We start from the raw sequence: 21,701 nt of genomic DNA, 5'->3' as shown, positions 1-21,701 counted from the left end.
GTATTGAGAAAATGAATGCCTGCTTATATAAGGAAACATAGGAACGAAGGTCTATAATGTGCCCTTTTTTTAGAACTTCCATTCATGCACACAAGTCTCCATCAGCACCGACTATGGTACCCGACACGGTGCTAGACACTCTGCTGGAGACAGCACAGCTAACAAGACAACGTGTCAACTCTTTGGGGGATGGTGGGTGGGGGTGCTGCAGCAATAACTATATAACCTGAGGTAGCTAGCCCAGCAGTGACTGAAAGCAAAGCAAAGTGATGGAGCAGGAAAGGGTTGTATTCTAGAGAGATGGTCGGGAAAGGCCTCTCTGATCGGTGATATTTAATTAGGGATCTCAAGCAAGTGAGGGTGCAAACCCCACTACAGTGGGACCCCTTCAGTTCGTATCTCACCAACTGCAGCAACATTCACTGCACGCCTCAGAATCTGCGTCCACATCCTAAAAGAGATCTGCTATGAAACCGGCCCCTAACAATTAGACCTGGGTCTCTCACAGAAGGTTCAGATGCGTTCTCAAAATTTTCTGTACAGATGCACTCACATCCCTCCCTGAAATTCATGGCTATTCGATTTCTGCACATGGCGCACCCTGCCTCTATGGGCTTCATGCCTCCTGAGCTAACAGTCAAAGCCGGCATCGTGATTGTGAGGACCAACAGAGTGACTTCACCATGCTCTCTACCTGCAGGAACACTGGGTTGCTGCTGAGTCTCATTTCCCTTGGGACTGCCAGGGTCTAGCAATGAGCTTGGCACAGAGTGAAGAGTCAATAAACACTTAAACAAATGAATGAAAGTCCTGATTTCAAGTTACATCTCAGGGAATAATATACTTAAACTTGTTAGAAGATCCCCTAATGTGTGTATATCCTCTTCGCAGAATTAAAACCACAAGTTTGCAACTCTGCCCTTAAAAAGTCACAAATTTCTCTTTTCAAGTAGATTTAAATCAGAAAACAGAACTGAGTTTCTTCAAATTCTTCATCTGCCTTAAAACATTCCCACCTATATTTAATATAAAGAATATAAATGTTTTGGAATTAGTGGTGATTGAATCACATTGTGAGTATACTAAAAATCACTGAACTGTATACTCTAAAAGGGTGTACAATTTATGAAATGTGAATCATATCTCAATAAAGCCATTCATTTTTATGAAAGAGTCGAGAACTCGCAGTAAAAGATCAATGAGCATCTGAGTCTCATCAGCAAAAACAGATTTGCAATGCTACTAATTTTTGCTTTAATTACAAAAGCCATTATTGCCTTGGATAAAGAATGAATATTAATATCTCTGTATAATCTTGACAAAAATGTACAAATGAGCCCTGGCTGGTGTGGCTCAGTGGACTGAGTGCCAGCCTGTGAACCAAAGGGCTGTGGGTCTGATTCCCAGTCAGGGCACGTGCCTGGGTTGCGGGCCAGGTCCCCAGTTGGGGCCACGCAAAAGGCAACAACACACGATGTCTCTCCTTCACTTTCTCCCTCCTTTCCCTTCTCTCTAAAAATAGATAAATAAAATCTTTTTTAAAAAGGTACAAATGAGAAAAAAATGTGCTATTAAAAATTATAAAATGGACAGCTTACCATTAGTTATGAAAGCAAATTTTAAATTCTGTTTACTTGATGAGTTCACAATGGCTGATGAGCTCAAAGCTTTTTAGTTACTTAATGAAAACATCAAAAATAAAATCTTAGCTATCTATGATAAACAGAGAGGGAAAAGAAAACAGAAAAAAATAGTTAAAAAGCACAATTAATACTAGGTCCTCATTTTAGCTACCAATCATAGCATCAGGGTACCATCTGCCAGAATATCAGAAATGAAGAAACACTGACTTGTTTTCAGTTTTTTTCCCTAGGTGACAACTAAATAACAGCGTACCATGGCTTTGTGAAGTATCAGTGTGGTTGGGCTGAACTACAACCCCCAGAATTCCCTCTTGCCTGTTTCCTGTTAGGGTTGACTGCCATAAATATTCCCTCCTGAGAGCTGGAGCAAAGGGAGGCAGCAGACTTGCTGCAGCCTATACACTCCTATTCCCAGTTATTCAATCAAATACTAACCTACTGCTGTTGTGAAGGGAACCAGCAGGCAATTAAGATATCTAATCAGTTCACTTTTATTAGTCAAAAGAGAAATTATATTCAGTGGAACTTATGCAATTAGTTAAAAGCCTTTAAAACAGGGGTTGGGCCCTCTCTGACTTCGGAAACTCCAAGCTTTAGTCCTGCCCTTGGGGTTCCAGCCTGCCCATAATATTAATTTCTTGACTGCTTGCCTTATGGATTTCAAGCATCCTTAGCCAGCCCCGCAATTGAGTTAAGCCAATTCCTTAACAGAGTAATGCCTTAATCAATGTCAACCACTAGCTCTGCCTCTATGGTAAACCCTGGCTGCGTCTTGTTACAGTTATTACTGTTGAGAAGATACAAGAAAAAACTTCTTAGCATGGAACATCCAGAAAGACACTAAAGAATCTCACTCATATATGAGCTCTCTTGTAGTCTCTTGCAAAAATGACCAGGAAAACAGAAGACTGTGGATTAATTATTTTTAAAAACTGAGATTTATACTACTATAGAAATATGGAGTGAATTAAAAATGCCTGCAGCTAGGTATGACTATCTACAATCCCTACGCTCTGGCCCTTGAGACGTAAGTAGAAGTGTTAGAATTCTGAGACAGATCCTTTCAGCGGAGCCGTCACGCCCTTCTTCCCTCTTCATCCTCTGCCTGCAATGTGAATATGACGCCCAGAAAGCTGCAGTGGCCCTCCTGGACACAGACACGTCCTGGAGATGGCAGACGGGAGGGCTGGCGAGAGCCTGGTGATTCCTGCAGCTGTCACGCCAGCTCACGGCTGCCCACGTCCAGACCGCTCTTCCATGAGAAATAAAGCCACTGTCGGGGGCGCCTCTGATCCTGGTAGCTAAACACAATGCCTGACTGATAAAAAGGACTGCTTTCTCCAGTTTTCCTAGTCCCTCAGCAGTAGATGAACTCATCCAACTTGCTACATCAGAAGGAATGGCTCTATTTCATTTCACCGCTGGGTGCGTGAGGACACAGTAAGTGTTTAAGAGGATTAGAGCAGAGAGTTGCCATAAAAGCCCATCTTCATTTCTGTGTGCTTCTATTTTTCAACAAAAGACTCTGAGAAAAGTTTTTAGTCTGAGATAAATGCCTTCACAAAGCCACTAACTTTAATTCCCAGGGAGTAGAATTTCGTACAGCAAGGCTGTGGTTGCATCCAAATCCACTTATTCAACAGATCTGTGCTGTAGAAAATTTGCTGCACTATCTCTTTAGATAGGCTCTGTCCTTTCACACTGGAGTCATCTAATTCCTCCCAAATCAACAATTCTTGACCATGTCTAGGGTATACTTTTTTGCTGAATGCAAACCACACAGTCATTTCAAAGCCTGTAATTCAGTTCAGTAGCACTGGGCTTTCTGGGTGTGTACGAACATAACCCGCAAGAGTGGCACACACTCCCGTGGTAACCTTGCCCTTGAGCTCCACTGTGTCACTATATCATGGTGAAAAGCTGCCTGACACACCCAGCAGCTGACAACCATGAGAGAAAATAATATCAGGCCCAAGGCCAAGGGGGAAATGAAGTGATTAATATGGAATACACAGCAAGAGATATCAAACAGGAAGAAGTTGATGGTTTCCATACCATTAGCTTGGGGTAAATTTTTTTTCTCCTCAAACTAACTATAAAAGCCTGGATCGAAGTAATACCATAGTGCAAAAGTGTGAGATGTCTTTATTACCCTGGGTCATTTATGACACTGCAGTGACTTTGACTCCTTTTTATAGAGGGAGGAAGGAAGGGGAAGTTAACATAATTGTAACTCTGAATAGTTAAACTCAGGAAACTGTAAGTGTGAACACTACGGGCCAAGCCGTGTCCAGCATGAGCTACTATTGTTGTGCCTCAGCTCCTTTGTTCCTGCTGTTTCCTTCCTTTCAGAGTCCCCTGGACAATCCTCTCCGTCTGGTTCTTGGGCCTCTCAACCCGCCACCATCCCTTCAACACTGGTGTCCCCTGGGATTCTGAGCTCTAGCAAGTCCACCAGTTGCTAGACTGTCACTCTGTGCCCTCATGGGGAGGGGTTCTCATAGACATTCATGGCTCCACCAAGTTTATGACTTTCAACTCAACCATTCCTTTACCCTCTTTGTTCTGGATGTCCAGATCCAATTGAACACCTATCTTCTCAAGTTCAAAACTGAACGTGATTGAACTTCTCTGCTTCACATCTCAATTCTATCCTCTTTCCAGCCACATATGTGCCACCCTTCATATTCCAAACTTCACTTACTGGCTCCACCCTACACCCAGAGGTCACGTTCACCACTCTTTCTTTCCACCTTATTTTTATACTAAGAGTAGTGGGGTCTAGATGACCCCCAAATGAAATCATTCACTCTGGGAATGCAGATGGACCAGAGACTCCTGGGTTTCGAGCATTCACCTGCACCAGCTGATCTGCAGAGAAGAAAGGAGTCTTCAGGCAGAGAGGCCACTGTGATTTCCAGGGGCCAAGCCGGGAGAGGGAGGAGAGGTTGCTGCCCTGCCCCACTCCGGACCAGCCAAGACTGCTGCCATCAGCAGCTACTGGAAGAAATGTTGAAGGCTGTCTTCCTCCTTGCCTCTGAGTCACAGGAAAACAAACTCAGCAACTTCAGGCTCCTGGAGACAAACTTCTGTGGGGCATTCAGCTGGTTCCAACTTCCTTCTGAAGTTCCATCCCCCAGACTTGCAAACTTAGAAGAATAAGATCTGGCAAGTGTCTTCCTCAGCACGAGTCCTGTTCTCCAGAAAGGCACCTGCAGCTGTGGCAAGTGGGACCTCGCCTTCAAATCCCTTTGGCCTATGGTCATCACCAAGAAGACAGCAAAGGGAGTGGGGTTCTGCAAACACTTCTTCAGGGGCTCCAAAAGTACTTGGAGGATATTTTTGAAAATATTTATTTATTTATTTATTGAGAGAGGGGAAGGGAGGTAGGAGGAGACAGAGAAACATCAATGTGAGAGAAACATCTAGCAGTTCCTTCTTATATGCACCCCATCTGGGGACTGAACTCACAACCCAGGCATGTGCCCTGACCAGGAACAGAACTGGTGAACTTTTTGCTTTGTGGGGACAATCCTCAACCAACTGAACCACACTGGTCAGGGTGAGACTTTTATTAAAGGTCCTACATAACCCCATTTGAACACAAGCCAGTGAAATGCTCATCATCTCTATTAACCTGACTTCATTTAAACCCTCAGCAGGGCAGAGGCTGCACACATTTCCTAAGTCTGTCTCCTAATTTTCACCCCTAACAGCTCAAGTACTTTTCTCCTGCCTCCAGACCACACATTTCTACAGATTGCTTCCAATGATCTTCAGGAAATATAACTCCGGTAGTGTGTTGGGTTGGCTCCTCTGAGCTCCTAAGAACTGATTGGTAAACTTGGGGGAGATTTTATGAATCAGTTGTTAAACACAGAAGTCGTTTCAAATTAATTCATATAAACTTACAATGAAATAAATTATAGCAAACTCACAGATAATAAATACTCAAAATTAGTCACTTCTTATTACTTTAGTACATTTTAGTAACATCTATGCTCTTGAGGTCACTTGTATCTATTTTACCTGTAAGAGTAAATACTGTATAACGTTATGCTACTGCACCTGTTCTCCCAATTTTCCGCAACTTGAAATCAGCCATAATGAGAATACTTTCGTGGAGAAATTAAGAAACCCTATGAATTATAGCTTGATTTTTGATTTGTTGATTGTCTAGGCTTACGAAAGTGATAGAGAACATCTTAATTGAATCTGCGGTGCCTATAGTGGTTATAATGCAAATGAAACAAAATGTTGAGGAAATATTCTTCAAGTGCTATCCAATGCAGCCATAGATGCTTAATGAACAGATGAAGTTCTGAAATGTGCCTTTGCTGTTCCACTTTCGCCTGCCTCCATACTGTAATAGAAGAACACCAACCATCTTCTTTCATCAACTATAACCATAGGTGAGCTATGAATACAAGGGTTCAGTGAAAACCAACAGAAACCTGTCAGAATCAATTGGCTACATGGACTATACCATAGAGTGTAGTATGCTTTATTATTATTTGTAAACTGTGTGCTATACATCCTTTATATCAGTAAAATTTATAGTAGACATATATATACATGTATACATGGTGTCCTCACTTAATGTCATTGGTAATTTCTTGTAAGCTGCAACTTTAAGTGAAACAATGTATAATAAATCCGATTTTACCAGAGGCTAAATGATAAACAAGAGTTAAGTTCCTATGTCACATTTTTAGTCACAAAAACATCACCAAACTTCTAAATGAAGACCTAAACACTCCTAATATTAAACACTGAAATAAATGTGAGCTATACATACATTTAAGAAAGATTAATACAAACAAGAAAAATCTTTTCCACCCCACTTATTCTACTTCAGGGTCAAGGGTGGCCCTGGAACCTTTCCTGGCAGCTCAAGGTGGGACCCATCCTGGACAGGTTGCCCTTCCATCGAAGGACCACTCATACACCTCCCGACACCCACTCAGACTGTAGAATGTAGGCATGACAATTCGCCCCATGCATGCATCTCATTGAGGTGCGGGAGAAAACTAGAGGACCAGGAGAAAATCCACACAGACATGGGGAGAACGTGAAGACTCCACATAGACAGTGGCCCAGCTGGGAATCTTTTTTTTTTCTCATCAACATTATAACAAAACAACATTCAATGAAATGACATTATTCAAAGAATTGCTGAATATGTATGTGTACACATTTATTTTTCTGGAGAGCTGGTTGTTAAACATTTACCAGCACACCACTGCATAAATTGGATTAGGTGGTTCCTTTGTTAAAAATTCCTTAATAGCTCCCTGTCCTGGCCACCTTCTATGCACTGCTTGAAACCCTCTCAAACTCACCTTCCTCGCTGGCCATTGCTATGGTAGCCAGTTCCATGAAGATTCCAGCTTGCTTCACAACAGTTCGACCTCATAGGTCTTCTCTAGTCCAGGCTCCTCTGAAGCTGCTTTGCGTGGCATCCATAGGAGCCCGCCTGGCAGACAGACACGTGCAGTCTAAAAAGTGGGGCTGCCTTGACTTGACAGCACGTATGTGTTGGGAACCGCCCTGCCTGGTTTCAGGAGCTGTAAAACCCCCCATGGCTAAGGCTGAGTGAGCGACCTTTGGACCATAAGCCACTAAGGAGACAAAGCTTATCTTCCTGGCAGGAGCACCACTTCTGCTCCTTCATCCACAACTGGCCCCCAATGCTTGATCAGTTAGCAAATGACGGGTAAGATTCCCAAAGGGGGGAACCACCTAAGACAGGCATGATCACATGGAGGCCCCAGGGAAGGACTTGGGGGGCTATGGAGAAAGGGGTGATGGACTCTTGCCCCTCGGCTTTGACAAAGCCTGACTCCCCTGAGTCTGCGAGAAGTCTCCAAAAGTTCCTTGGCTATCTGCCTCCTCTGCCAGACTTAAGCCTAAAATAATGACAGAGGGTGGTGCAGCCCTGTGCTGGAAAGGGTGGGTTCCCTGGGTGATCAGGCCTAAAAAAGAATATGTAAAATCCTGTGAAGCCTGCTTTGCTAAGAATGCTCTTAGTTAAATGATAAAGGCCCAAGTAAATAATGAGTGTGTTTCCCAAAGTTTTGTAGCCTTTTAGCTGATAGACCCTGACTCAGAAGAAGCCCTAATAGTTCTTTCTATACTATCTATCATTTGATCCTTACTGCCTGACAATGATTAATAAGCTGTACCTGCATTCCCGAGCAAATTAAACCCATTAAAAGCCTGTCTAGGCAAGGGTCAGCGTGCTCTCCCCTTGGAAGAGTTGCCAGGCTGTTCCGAGGCGCTCCCTCGAGGGAGTAGCTGTGAGGTCTCTTTTCCTTCACAGGTCTGGGTAGTCCGTGTGAATTTGTCTTATATCTCATCCATGATGCCGCAGGCACTGCGGGCTGGTGCACAGGGTCAGGTATGACACATGGATAAAATCTTCTCCCCTTTGTCTCCAGGTAAACTTTGCTGAGATGCATTTCATGAGACTTATCCTAAGATGATCGATCCTTCAGAATCCAGCAAACAGATGCCTATGGCAATAATCAACTCCATGATGCCTCTTTCCCCATGTGACTCTCTCGAGTCCTTCCCTCCTGCTCCCCAGATGGCACTGCCTGGCACAAGACCTTCCTATAACATAGAGCCAAAGATCTTTACCTTAGCAAAAATGGCCCTTTGAAGCCGGCCTCCATCCCCTCTCCTGCTTTATACCCCTTCCCGTCTCAAGTACCTTGGTCATGCTGTTCCCTTTGCTCAGAATTCTCCCTGAATGGGTGTGCAGAGAGTTATAAAAATCTCTACTTTACTATTACCACAACTTTACAAATTGAGGAAATTGCAGCCCAGGGTAGAAAGATCTGGCCTAAAGTTTTCAATGACTAATTTAAGACGGAGCTGAACACACTCTCCTAGTTTTTATGGGCTTCTGCTTCTGGTTCCTAAAGTGTTCATGAAGATTCTATTCTAGTCCTGAAAGGCTACTGAACTAATGTTTCCTCTTTCTAACTCCCCAGACACATGAATTTCCATTTCCCTCTAAACGAGTACTTTTTCTTGCCCAAGCCATTTTGTCTCTCCCTGTGACTCAATCCAACTCCTGAGACACGTGCTGGCCGTGTTATACGAGCACTTAGGACAAGTGCAGTGAGGAAGACAAAAATAAAGAAGACGTGTTCTTTACTCAGAAGAAGTCTATAATCCAGTGTGAAGCCAGGCTGTCTTCACACATGGGATGATTATTACAAGGGAGAGTCCAAGAGATTTCAAGTATCTGCTACACCTATTTAAAATACATACACAGAACACAAACCAAAAACCGCTCACGTGCATAAATGGGAGGAAGACCAAGATGACACAGCAAGAAAACTAAAAGCAAAATGAAGAAGAGCTGGAAAAGAAGGCTCTTTACAGATGTAAATGTTAATGATTTATCCAGATGAACCAATCAACATACACGTGAATGCCTGCTATGTATAAACCATTTACTTTTGTATTATTACTTACTAAGTTTATTTTTAATTTGTTGTCCATTACCACTTATCTTCCTTATGTCCCTTCCACCTCTGTCTGCAGCCACCACACTATTATATTGTCCATGTCCACGGGTCCTTTTTCCTTTTTGCTTCATCTCTCACTCCCTAACCACCCGCCACAAGCTATTAGCCTGCTCTCTACCTCTGAGTCTGCCTCTGTTTTGCTTGTTAGTTCAGTTTGTTCGTTGGATTCCACATATAAGTGAAATCAGATGGTACTTGTCTTCCTCTGACTGCCTTATTTCACTTAGCATAATGTTCTCCAGGTTCAGCCATTCTGTCACGAAGGGTACATTTTCTTTTTTTTTGACAGCCGAGTAGTATTCCATTGTGTACATGTACCATAGTTGTTTTATCCAATCATCTGTGATGGACTGACACTTGGGCTGCCACCAGATCTTCTAAGCCATTCACTTTTTGTACAAATATATTTTATAATATTTCAGACTAGCAAAAACACCCAAAACCTCCATTCCAAAACCCGGACTACAATCATGCAAAAAGAGACTCTGAGAGCATCTGGTTTTAAAGAAACAAAGGCCCCAAGAGGTTCATTTTCCTGTCCAATCTATTTCCCCCAGCGGATCCTGCCTCCACCACTCTCCCCCAACAACTCACACTTGACTCCTCACTCACTCTTGACGTTTCTGTCTCCCTCATCCCAAGAACCAATCAACTACCAAATCTGTGGCTGCTGTGCAGATCCACCCCAGAACTCCATTCCTCCCACCTTCAGGCTCTTCTTGAGGCCTCCCGTGTGCAGACTGGGCTGCCCCACGGATTCGGCATGCACCCGTTCTCTTCCCAAGCCATCCATCCCAATGCCGGAGTTGCCTTCTTGAGCATGGCTCTGATCATGCTGTTCTCTTGCTGCCAAAATCCAAAAACTCTCCAGCCCTCTCATTCTCAATTCCATCTGTTTCTGGTTGTTCCTTCCCCTACACCTACCCTCCATCCCACCAATGCTAGACTAGACTTCTGCTCCCACATACATTCTGCAATCTCCCTCCCATCAGGAGATCGAAATGGTGTCATTCTCCCAAATGCCCTGATGGTCAAGGTGGTATCCACTTGTCAAGACCCCACTTAATTTCTTTCTCTTCCATTAGAGCTTCTCAGATCTCCAGCTGTTCATTAACCTTTTGACCCATTTCTCCACACTGTTTCCTACTGCACATTACTCGTACTTATTTCACAACATTTAATCTTTGAATTGTGCTTACTGATGTGTCAGCTAAACCATTAGATCAATGGTCTCAAATCGTGGTCCCCAAACCAGCAGCATCAGCATCATCTAGGAACTTGATAGATATGCAAATTCTCCACCCAGTCCAACACTCCAGGGTGAGGCCCACTCTCTGTGTTCTGATGAGCCCGCTGGGGGCTCCTGATGCACAGCGGAGTGTGAGAACCACTGCACTAGACCCTAAATTGCTCGAGGACAGTTAATTTTAAAAGGACTAAGGTTAATTTATCCCAGCTCGAGAGCAGGGCCTGAAAGAGAGAAGAGCACTAGTGTAATTTCTGAAAGTAACTTGCCCAGAGTTACACTAAGTTAGTGGCAGAAACAAAATCAGAACTCAGGTTATCCATCATATCACACTGGAGTTCTCTCCAGCATGTCCATAGTTTCTAATAGTGAATGTAAACCATTCAAATTCATGCATAAGCATCTTGCGGAGTAGACAGTGCACTTAAATCACCTAATATGACCGACTGTACAATTAACAAACCAGGTCATTTACAATCTGTGACTTTAAAAAAAGATGAGTTAATGCAGTTGGACAAGAAGGCTTACTCACAGAAGTCCTATTTGTACAAACAGGTCTTGCAGAAACTGAAGAATAGCTGGCCACTGAATTTGCGCTCTTCAAATTCCTTACAGGACTCACTATGAAAGTAAATTGTAAATTGTACCCAGAGGATGGTTTTAGATGCAACCCCTTAAACATCTTCCACTATCATAATTCTAAACCCATCTTTGCAGCATTACACAGAGGATCTACACTTTGAAGTAAACCAAGACACTGTTTTGGGAAATAATGTCCATGCTATGAGAAGAGGCTCCAGGGGGCTGGTGACCCCGGACACTAATTTAGGGTCTAAAGACTCTTAGTTGGGTGGTCACCATCCTCTCTGCTCCAGAGCTATAGCTTCTTGCTCCAGATGGGTTCTGGGACTGTGGTGAGGAGGACCCCAAACCCAAAGAAGCCCAGGCCTTCTCTAAAGCAACATCTTTCCCTCCCTGACCAGACCCAACTGGGTTTGTGTGCCTTTACAAAGAGGAGAAACTGTATGAATCATTTATGGCAGGGCAAGCTTATCAAACACAGGGCCATTTTAAATAATGCACACATTTCACAGCCTCCCTGAGTCCTTTGCCCTAGGAAATCGGGGTGTAAGTAAATGTTTACTGCATAGAAATAATGAGATTAAGGGTCTGTAATAGTGAGTTGAGGGGAAGCAGAGTTTGCTACCCCAAAATATGAGTATGCCTTTGGGATGCTGGTTATTTTTAAATGGCTATTTTTAAGAAACAAAAGACTCAGAAAGAAGCTTTGACCTTCCATAAAAGAATTTAGAGAGAGGACCTGCTCCGGGAAGAGAGCTATTATCACAGATAACTATAATTTAATACAAACTACTGTGTGATAGAGGGGAGAAACCTCAAGGCCCATTTGATCGAAGTCCTCTGACGCCCCACTGCGAAGGATGGCTCGACAAACGTCTGTGTACCAACCATTTGCTTTTCTAGCTCCATGTGAATTGCCTTCCTGCCCTCTGAAAGTCCAAACCACAATCCCTCCCTCCTCCTTTGCTCAAGATAACTGTGCCATCTGTCCTCGGTCTCACAGTCCTGTGGAACCCCCATATGTACACATATAATAAACTTAAGACATTATCTCCTGTTCATCTGTCTCGTGTTAGCTTAATTATTAGTCCAGCCAGAAGAATTCAGAAAGAAAGAAGGGAAATTATTTTTCCTCCCCCACAGAATGAACAAATAAATTGAGAACCAAATCCTAGGTGGCATCAGGAGACAATGTTCAAATCACAGTCAATTAAGTAAAATGCTTATTCGTTATGCTTAATTTGTGCTTAATTCCTAAGCAACACAATACTGACTTCTCAACACATCCTAAATTAATACTGTTATCCTTTATTTAATTGCAATGGTAAACTTTTTAGACCTGTCTAGCCAGATCTCAAGGCCCATCTCTGGATGGGTTACCCGATCCTCCTGGGAACTGACCTATGGGCCAAGTTTACTTGGCCACTTACAGAGTCAGCCATGCTCGAACTGGCCTCACCTTCTTTCAGGAGGACTGAGCTCTCAGTGAGGCATCAGAGCACTAGGCCACAGCGGTGACCCACCACACACAAGCCACTAACCAGCACCTGAGTCACGGGCATCTTTCAGGCCCGAATGGCCAGGTCATCTTCATCTGGTATCTGAGTTTAATTGTCTGCCCACAATTTCAATTAAAAAGGGGGAAGAGCCCTGGCTGGTGTAGCTCAGTGGATTGAGTGCGGGCCTGCGAACCAGACAATCACGGTTCAATTCCCACTCAGGGCACATAACCGGGTTCCAGGCCGGTTCCCTGCAGGCCAGTTCCCAGCAGGGGACTCATGAGAGGCAACCATACATTGATGTTTCTCTCCCTCTCTCCTTCCCTTCCCCTCTAAAGATAAATAAATAAAATCTTTTAAAAAAAAAGGGGGGGGATTTGTCTGCAACTAAAATCACTCTCTCAAGTATTTACATGTATATGAACCAGCACAGAAACAAGAATGCAGAAAAGCATTGGATTTTAAAACAGAAGTAACCAATGAAATACAAAAGAAAATCTATAACATTAAGAGAAGTCAATGGAATAAAATATTTTGTATATTTTCTCTCTATTTTAAGACTGGTCAGTAAGCATGTTAGGATCTACTATAGGCTACACTTGTAGATGCTTTAAAAAGAGGTGAAATATAAGTTTACATACAGTTTATTTAACTATATTCCTTAGTAGAGAAAAAATGCACTGGGAAGATTGGTTTTAGAGAACGGAAAGCAAGGGTGACCGGTGTGCAGGTTCCTTTGATAAGTCTACCACTCTCCCAGTGGTAAGGATGAAAAGAGTATACTGAGTAGTGTTTTCAAAGTTTCTATTTCATTTAAGGAAAATCTGAAGAAAAAAAGAAAAGAAGGCCAAAAATTATTCCTAACTATCGAATCCTCATAGGTGATCTCAGCAATAGTTGAAAGTACTTAGGGCAAACTCAGTTTACAGTAAGGGCAAATGCCTTTTGATCTCTACTGCTCAAAACATAACTTAAATACTTAAATTTTAACTTGACTCCTGCAAAAAAATAAATCATAATTAAATCCTAAGTGGCAACTTATTTTTTATTGTCCCAAATGAATAAGTGTAAAAATAGAACATTTAAAAGAAAAGGAGACAGGAATTTTTTTAAACTATGAATGACAATTTTCTAACATTTTTAGACAGCAGAATGTTTGTGTTTGGAAAAAAATCTTTAAAAATCCTAATATAAGTAATAACACAGTATTGGATTATAACCCAAAGTATGAGATACATACCCATGAGTCCACATTGATATGTAAGTAGTTGAATAAATAAATAAATGGAAAGAAAAAGTGAAATATCCCATGTAGAAGAATTCCAGTAGTTTATGCAGCTATGTACCCTCTCGAGGAGGTCAAACGTAATCCCCTTCTCAAATACTGCCCCGCCCCAGGCCACCTTGTAGCTGTGCCGCCTCACAGCCATGCTGTCCTCACAGCTGTGCCATACCACTGGTGAGCTCTTTGCACTGAATAAAGTTTCCTACTTCACCACACCCCCAATTAGGGATTCCTATTGCCACTGAATTGGGGCCAGCAGGCATCAGTTGACAGTTTGTGTGTGACAGACCTGGAAGTCTGAATTTAAATAAGTTCCCAGATGATTTTGCTTAGCCAGACATTAAAATTAGTGTAACTGGAGGTGGGAAGAAGGCAAGTTATTTGGGAGCAGACCAACAGAGTCAAAAGAATCCTATAGCTACAAAAGAATAGAATCGAGGATAAATTGAGTGCTATTGAGCTCTAAAATGTCTGAAGCCAATCTGTACCAGGTAATAGGAAAAGGTAAATAAAAACAATACATAACAAAGTATATTCCTTTTCCCCAAACACACTCCCAAATTCAGAGCCATTGTGATAACTAAAAGAATTAGTCAAATCTCATTGGTCACAATGAGAAAGGAGGGAATAAAGAAGCTTTGACATCATCACAGAGGGACAAAGCCACTAGTGCGCTGACAAATGCTTAACTAGTTGTGGACACGGGAGAAGCCCTATAGTGTTTGCCAATTCCCATGGTGTAAATATTCCCACCACAGCGGCTTTCAAGCTCCCAACATGACGTCACTTTAACATACAGTTTGAGAAAAGGTGTGCAGTAGTTATAGTATCTTTACCATATAGAAACAATAGATGTAAATAACTTCAAGAGCATAGATAGCAGTAAATTTAAGAAAATGATTAGTAAGTGATGACTCATGGTATTTATTGCCTTTGTTTTCAATATAATTTATTTGTTTAAAATCTACACTGCAGATGATTTAAATTTTAATAATGCCATGTTTAACAATCAGTTCATGAAATTCCTAAAATTTAAAAATCATCTCTCAGGATGAGCCAGTCCTGGCATACCACTGGCAAAAGCTTTAAAAGCCAGTCTACTACCTTTCCTCTCTTTGCCCCTTTTCAGGTCTTAGTATTCTCTTTCCTGCAATGAAGGTATGCCAATGTCTTCTGCTCCTAGGAGCCCCACAGCTCCAGCAGCAGAGGGGCGGCTGGTGTCAGGAAGTGTGCAGGCAGGGGAGATGTGAGGAAGCAGCTGGCTCACTGACCAAATCTAGGAATTGTGAACAAAGACAGCTCTGCTTTGGGACGCGTCACATGCTGGGATATCACAGAAGAGCTCAATCAGAAAAGTGGTTCTGGGGGTTAGGGGTGGGAGACAGTAACCACAATATTTTTTAAGCGTGAAAACTGCTGGTCTAGATCATTGACTACTGATGAACACCCATGATTCATGCAGATATGAATTGCCCATACCCCTATACATATGCCTATCAATAAAGAGCAATGAATCATGCTTCTCCTATGGAATGCTATGCTTCTCCTAGTAAATAAATCACATTTCTCCTATTAAATGCTATGCTATGGTTATACATTATGAAAATCAAATTTTCTAGCTAATGGCAAAGCACACACCCTGAAAGTACAGTAATTATCAAAGGATGGTGTTAGCTCATTCTCTTTAGTTGTAACCAGCTTTGTTGCCAGAAGTCTCTCCATTGCTTCTCATCACTGGGGTCTCAGTGAATCTCACTGTCACCCAAGAATTCCTTGTGAGGAAACTGCATGTGTCCTTCTTGCATAGTCCCGTAGGGCACAGCTCCCTGTCCACTCTAGCACCGATTCCAATTTGCTTTATTTATGGATGTGGCTCCCATTGGATTTGAGGTGGAGAGGGGAGGGTGACATGTGGAAGAGGGGAACTTAACATTTATCATTTCATTCCAATGCACTTTACAGGCATTTTCCTGCAGTTCCTACAATAATCCTGTGAGAGAGGTACTATTGTATCCCCATATTACAGATGGAGAAACCAAGGCATAGAGGATTTTTAAGCTACTTGTCGCAGACCATATGGTGCTAGAGTCCTCAGTATATGGATCCAAGCTCTCTGGCTCCAAGGCCAAGGCCCATTGTCATTATTTCTCCCAGTGAGGACCTGGGGGGCCCACCAGTACCTTGCATGCCTCACAGACATGCTTTGGTTAGCCACTGCCCATGCCCCATGCTCCAGCCTAGACAGTGGCAGTCTGGGGTTAGGATTGGGGTGAAGTGAGAGTTAGGGTTAGAGTCCTGCTCCATGTTTCTAGCTTTGAAATACTTACCATCTGATGGGTGGGCCAAAAAGTTCATTTGGTTTTTGCCATAAGCTGGCTCTAGTAGAGCTCAGCTGGTTGTCTTTAACTTCACCTCAAACAATTTTGTTAGACTGTATTGTGACAGCCATCATATCAGCGTACATTTTTTAAAAACTTAGCAAAGTGGTGAATTTGGGTGTAGCCATCTTAATATTGAAGATGGAAGAAAAAAATGCATCATTTTTGGCAAGTTATGCTTTATTATTTCATGAAAGGTAAAAACAACTGAAATGCAAAAACAGATTTGTGCACTGTATGGAGAAGGTGCTGTGACTGATTGAATGTGTCAACAGTGGTTTGTGAAGTTTTGTGCTGGAGAGTTCTCACTGGATGATGCTCCATGGTTAGGTAGACCAACTAGAAGTTGATAGAGATCAAATTGAGAGTTAATTGAGAACAATCATCATTGTATTATGTGGGAAATAGCTGACATATTCAAAATAATCCAAATCAATAAAGTCATTGGTGAAAATGAAAAATGTGTCTTTTATTTTATGGGAAAAACTAAATGGACTTTTTGACCAACCCAGTACAAAGCCACCCTAACAGGTGGGTTTTTCCCTGAGGATAACAGAATTCGGTCTGGATTTCCTACTCTCCCTTTTTTGTTTTTAAATCTTTTTGACATCACAATCATATTAGCACCAAAAATATATTTTATCCCCAAATCCTATACTCTCACCTTAGCTTAAATGTTTTTATTCCAAAGTGGAAATAATGGTAAGATTTAAAAAACAAACCTAAACTTCATCTTTAATTTATTTTTTCTTGTACTCTTAGGCCCTTCACCACATTTTCCACTTGGGGTTCTGCACGGTGAGACCACCACTCTGCTCCGAACCCAGAAACTTCCATCCTAGCCCAATGCTACCTTCCAATCTCTTAGCTTCGAAGCACTCCTTTATCAGAACTTGGGTAGAAAGCACTGCAGAGAAAGGACAATGAAATGAGGACAGCTGCTAACCCAAACGCCACAGACTGCCAAGTCCACACCTACATATCTATCTGTAAGAATAAACAGCATGATAGAACAAATAATTAAGTAAAGCAGCCATAAAAAAAACATTCTTCTCTGGAAATGCCTACATATTTTGAATGAAATGAACTGCACCATCATCCTTCATCCATCAATGCACCCTTTCATTCAGCTCCCATCTATCACACCCTACAATGGCCACGGCGGTCAGGAAAATGACAAAAGCACAGTCTCTGACCTCAAGAACCTTGTCCTCTCACATGGAAGATGGATCCTAAACAAAATAATTACAAATGCAGTGATTCTAATATCACACTACATATGAAATCCATTCATGTAAAAGTGACACAAATGAAATCGGACTGGATTTTAATGAAGATCCATCCCCAGCAGGAGCTGAGGTCCCAGGTGTGTCCTTGTCCCCAGGCTTTGTTGATTAGCAGTGGTTTCAAGCAACATTAAGATCAATTTTTTTAAAAAGATCAGTCCTGGATAAACCGAGTGAAAGATTATTCGGGTATGTCAATGATTGTTGTTAATAAGTAACAGACTGAAACTTGTATAAAGACCTGACAAAGGTTTTAGCACCCTGACTTTCCCTTCTGTGCCCTTCTTCAAATTCCTTCTCTCTCTGCAATGATCTCTCCCTCCCTTTCTACTGTTTACCTTTTCCCACGTTTATTCCTTATTCTTCTTCAGCCAAATGTACCATCTGTAAAAATCTGATTTGAAAAAAAATCACTATTGAATCCTGAACTTTAATCCTCCTGTTCTTAATATAAAGATTGTCAGTTGAAGTCTTTCTTTCTCTCAACAAAAGATCTGACTAAATGAAATTATTTTTATTTCCATGTTGCTCTTGGCTGGTTTTCTTATGTGCGTCAAAGGCTTTTAAAAGGTTTCCAACTCTAGATCCAAACAGCTCAAAAAATGATTGAGAAGAGAGTAAAATATCCCCCTCATCCAGAGGGGAGCCCAGGGTCCCAGGCCTCAACCAGCTATCGGGGGAGGAATCCAGGACTGCGGAGCCCTCGGCAGCAAGACTTCCCAAGGTTCACCATCTCGCCACAAGCTTCTGCTCCGTCTGCCTCTCACTGACCTGTGCCCTCATTTAGCAGGTCAGCTCCAGGACGGTCACAATGATTAGCAAATACTGTCCCACTCCTAAATGCACACCCTGGCCTCTCCAGACCCTTCCAGGACCCCTGTCCCAACCTCCCCACAATCAAGAGTTATGGTTTGGCCCAGAACGGGTGCCAGGGTCCTGCTCCAGTTCTCTCAACTGGAACAGAACCACATTCCACCTTAACTTCCTCTTCTGGAAAATAAGGGAGTTGAACTGACTGTCTATAGTACACTCCTACTGCAATTATGTCAGATTACGTATCCCTGAGGTCAAGGACAAGATAGGAATATAACAACCTGAAAAGAAGTTCATTTGTTAGGAGGGTAGAATCTCAGGTTTTATTTTCCTGGTGAGACGGAAGATGCAAAATGCTGGGTTCGAGCTGTCTGGAATGGAACCCCAGCTCCGCCTTGTGCTAGCTGTGTGATCTCACTGTGCCTCAAAGTAACACATCCATAAAATGGGGATAAGCACACTTAATTCTCAAAACAACCCCATGTTAAGTGTGTTCGTGTTGTAAAATGCCCCATGTAAGTGTTGAATAAATAAACCAGTCATTTTATTCTGTTGCTGCAATGTTTATTCCCTAACAACTAACATCTTAAGCTCAACAGTAAGAAACATTCACAACAGAAGAAAAAAAAACTGTGACGCTATGAAACACTTATGTATCACGCACGGTTGTTTAATAACCCAGCGCTAAAATATCTGGGACCCAGACTATACCTTGCACTGTGAATTTATGAAACTTGTATCAGATCAGAATGTGTCCCCAGAGCAGCGTAAGATAACAACTTGTATGATTCCATTTCTATTCAGAAGTGTCACAGGCTTATGGGAAATTTAGGTTAGGAGTTTCTCACTTTAACTCTGCAACAACATTTAACCACACCCAGCAGGAGAATACATCTTATGTTTACAGTGCAAAGACTTAAAGGATTGTAAACATAAAACCAGACCTAGCACTGCTACACTGAAAACAGTTACCCAAACTAACTGGGAGTTTAAAGGGCCACATCTTACATGCTGGGTCCCCTAGCATGCACCTTTAGCAAACACCTAGAATGGAGAGGAAATTGCTACACCCACCAGCGCTGGATCAAAACTGCCTCTGCTTACTAAGTAGGCACCCCAACCTGAGCTCAAGCACGAGTTAATAGGTGCTACTGCACTGCTAAAGCAGACGGAGCACTCCACTTTCCCGTTAGATATTAAGGGGAGGACACTATGAACAACTCCCTTACCTGTTCCCCCCTCGAAAGAGCTAAACCTCCCACTACCTTTACATATAAATTTAAATAACCCACAAGCTTATCCTAACATAGTTCTATATTAGGACTTCCCTGATGAAGGTAAGATTCGCTAAACACAGTCTGGTCATGGCTTTTCACCTTTCTCTTTAAAAGTGCATTTCTGTAAAGCTATGAGAAGGAGCTCAAACCTTGCTTAGTGGGAAAACTAACGCTTGGAACACAATTATTTTCGTTAAAATGTTACTCGAACTCAACGAGCAAGATTAAAGGAGTTTTATGGAAGAAGGGTGGTGATGGCTGCACAACCCTCTGAAAGTGCTTCATGCGGCTGAATTGTGTGCTTAAAATGCTTAAAGTGGCGGATGTCATGTTATGTGCATTTTACCACAATTTAAAATAAGTAACTTAAAAAACAGCCCCGTGAGTTAAAGATTAATTGATTTTCTAACAAGTTATTTCTTACTAAGAAACACACAATACTCGACTTCCAACTAGGAGGATCCCCAAAGACCTAAATGAGCACCACGATTCTTGAATATTCTAGCATCAGGGACAAATATGGTAAAGACACATCTCCTTCCAAGCCCTAACTACTCACTTTTTGTATGGACTGTGAATTGTACTGGATCCTGAGAAGACAAATTGGGAGCTCAAACAATTAGTTAAAAGATCCCCAAACAACACTGAAAGGCTGCACACAAATTCAAGTTAAGAGACTATGTAAAAATTGATTTGCATGTATGTGACAAAATATTTACCTAAAGAGATCCTTACTCAAATAGGCAGTGAGTAAATAGGGTGTCTGTTAACAGTTCACGCTGTTGACTCCTCATTCTTCAGGCTTTCATTGCACCTCCTACTTAACAGAGCACAGGGGTCTCTGGGTACCTGGTCTCCCAGAGACCTTCAAAAGGCCCGCAAAGGGTTAGCCAAACTGAAATTGGCAGGCCTGGCAGAAAAAGTTAAAGAACTCTCCGTTCTGGAGAAAGACGTCGTAGATGATGATCAACCAGTACTTCAGAGAGGAAGTAAAGACGATAACCAAGGACAAATAGAGGCGTGGCGACAGCTCTGGACCGATTTCACAAGGCCAGTTCTGAAGGGCACCACAAAATCCTGTTAAAACCTGGAGCATTGCGCTCCTGCATCTGGGACGTAGGTCCCAGAATAAGTGAGCTGAAGGCGGGGCGGGGGGGGGGGGGGAAGCCCCTTAACACACGCCCTGCTCCAGACCTCGAGTCCCACCTCGGCGTCATCGCCTCCTGGCGCCACAGCTAGCAGCTGTGTGGCCACACGCCTGGGACAGTGTAACCGGCAGTCTGAGCTCTCAACCTCGAGATGAGGCACCTCCCGTCCCGCCCGCCATCCCTGTCACCCCACTGCGCGCGAACCCCGAGCGCGCGAGAAGTCCCAGGGTGCCAGACGAGCTGCCCGGCCAGGGAATGAGGGCGGCGGAGGGGGCGGGTGCGCCCAGTGGAGCACCGCCCAACCTTGGCCTGGAGCCTGGGAGGCTTGCGCTCTCGGCAGTCGCCAGCCCTGGCAAAAGTACGCAGCGCCCAAGTTGCCAGCATCCACTCTGCAGGAACTGGACGCGGAGGCGCTCACGGGAGGCCCCCGGGATCCGCCAGGGACGCTGGTCCCGGGAGGCCGCACGGCACTGGCGCCAGCCTCCGCCGCCGAGGTCCCGTCCAAGTTGGGCGGGGAGTGGCCAGCTGCGGCGGGTAGGCAGGAGGAGGGGCGGAGGGCGAGGGCAGCGGAAACCCGGCTCCCGCAGGAGCCCTTTGCCCTCTGGCCACGGCGCAGCTCCTACCTGAAGGACCTGGCGGCCGCAGGCACCTGCGCGGTCGCGGTGGACTCTCGGGGCTCAAGCGCAGCTGGCGCAGCTGGAGGCGCGGGAGGATGGGAGGAGGGAGGGCCTGAACGCGGACTTCGCAGCGCCACCGCCCGGAACTCGCCGCCCGGATTCGCCGCGGCAGGGGTGGGGCGAGGCGGTTTTCAGTCCCCGTGCTTCGCGGGTCAGCCTGCCGCCCCCGCGGGGCTCGAGGGCTCCGGCCTGTGTCCTGCTCCCGGTTTCCTGTTCCTTCTGCACGCAACGTTCTTTGGAGTCAACTGCATCAGCCTAGAGCATGGTCACTAGCATTCATATCATTAGTATCAGGTACTCTTGAGCTGCCAAGTGCCCAGGCGCTG

General features: G+C 43.6%; 1 protein-coding gene across 2 annotated transcripts in view; it reads right to left on the bottom strand.

Moving 5' to 3' along the window:
- Nucleotides 1–21,470, bottom strand: part of PLD1 (phospholipase D1) — a 185,413-nt gene extending 163,943 nt beyond the window's left edge. For both annotated transcript variants that reach the window (XM_037137477.2, XM_037137478.2), the window contains exon 1: nucleotides 21,322–21,470. The gene's annotated coding sequence lies outside the window, so the exon portion shown is untranslated. The remainder of the gene's footprint in view (nucleotides 1–21,321) is intronic.
- Between the last annotated feature and the right edge of the window lie 231 nt (nucleotides 21,471–21,701).

Source organism: Artibeus jamaicensis, unplaced genomic scaffold (assembly GCF_021234435.1).
Source record: "Artibeus jamaicensis isolate MK-2021 breed Jamaican fruit bat unplaced genomic scaffold, CSHL_Jam_final scaffold_474, whole genome shotgun sequence".
Lineage (NCBI taxonomy): Eukaryota > Metazoa > Chordata > Mammalia > Chiroptera > Phyllostomidae > Artibeus > Artibeus jamaicensis.
This window is presented reverse-complemented; position numbering and strand designations above follow the sequence as displayed.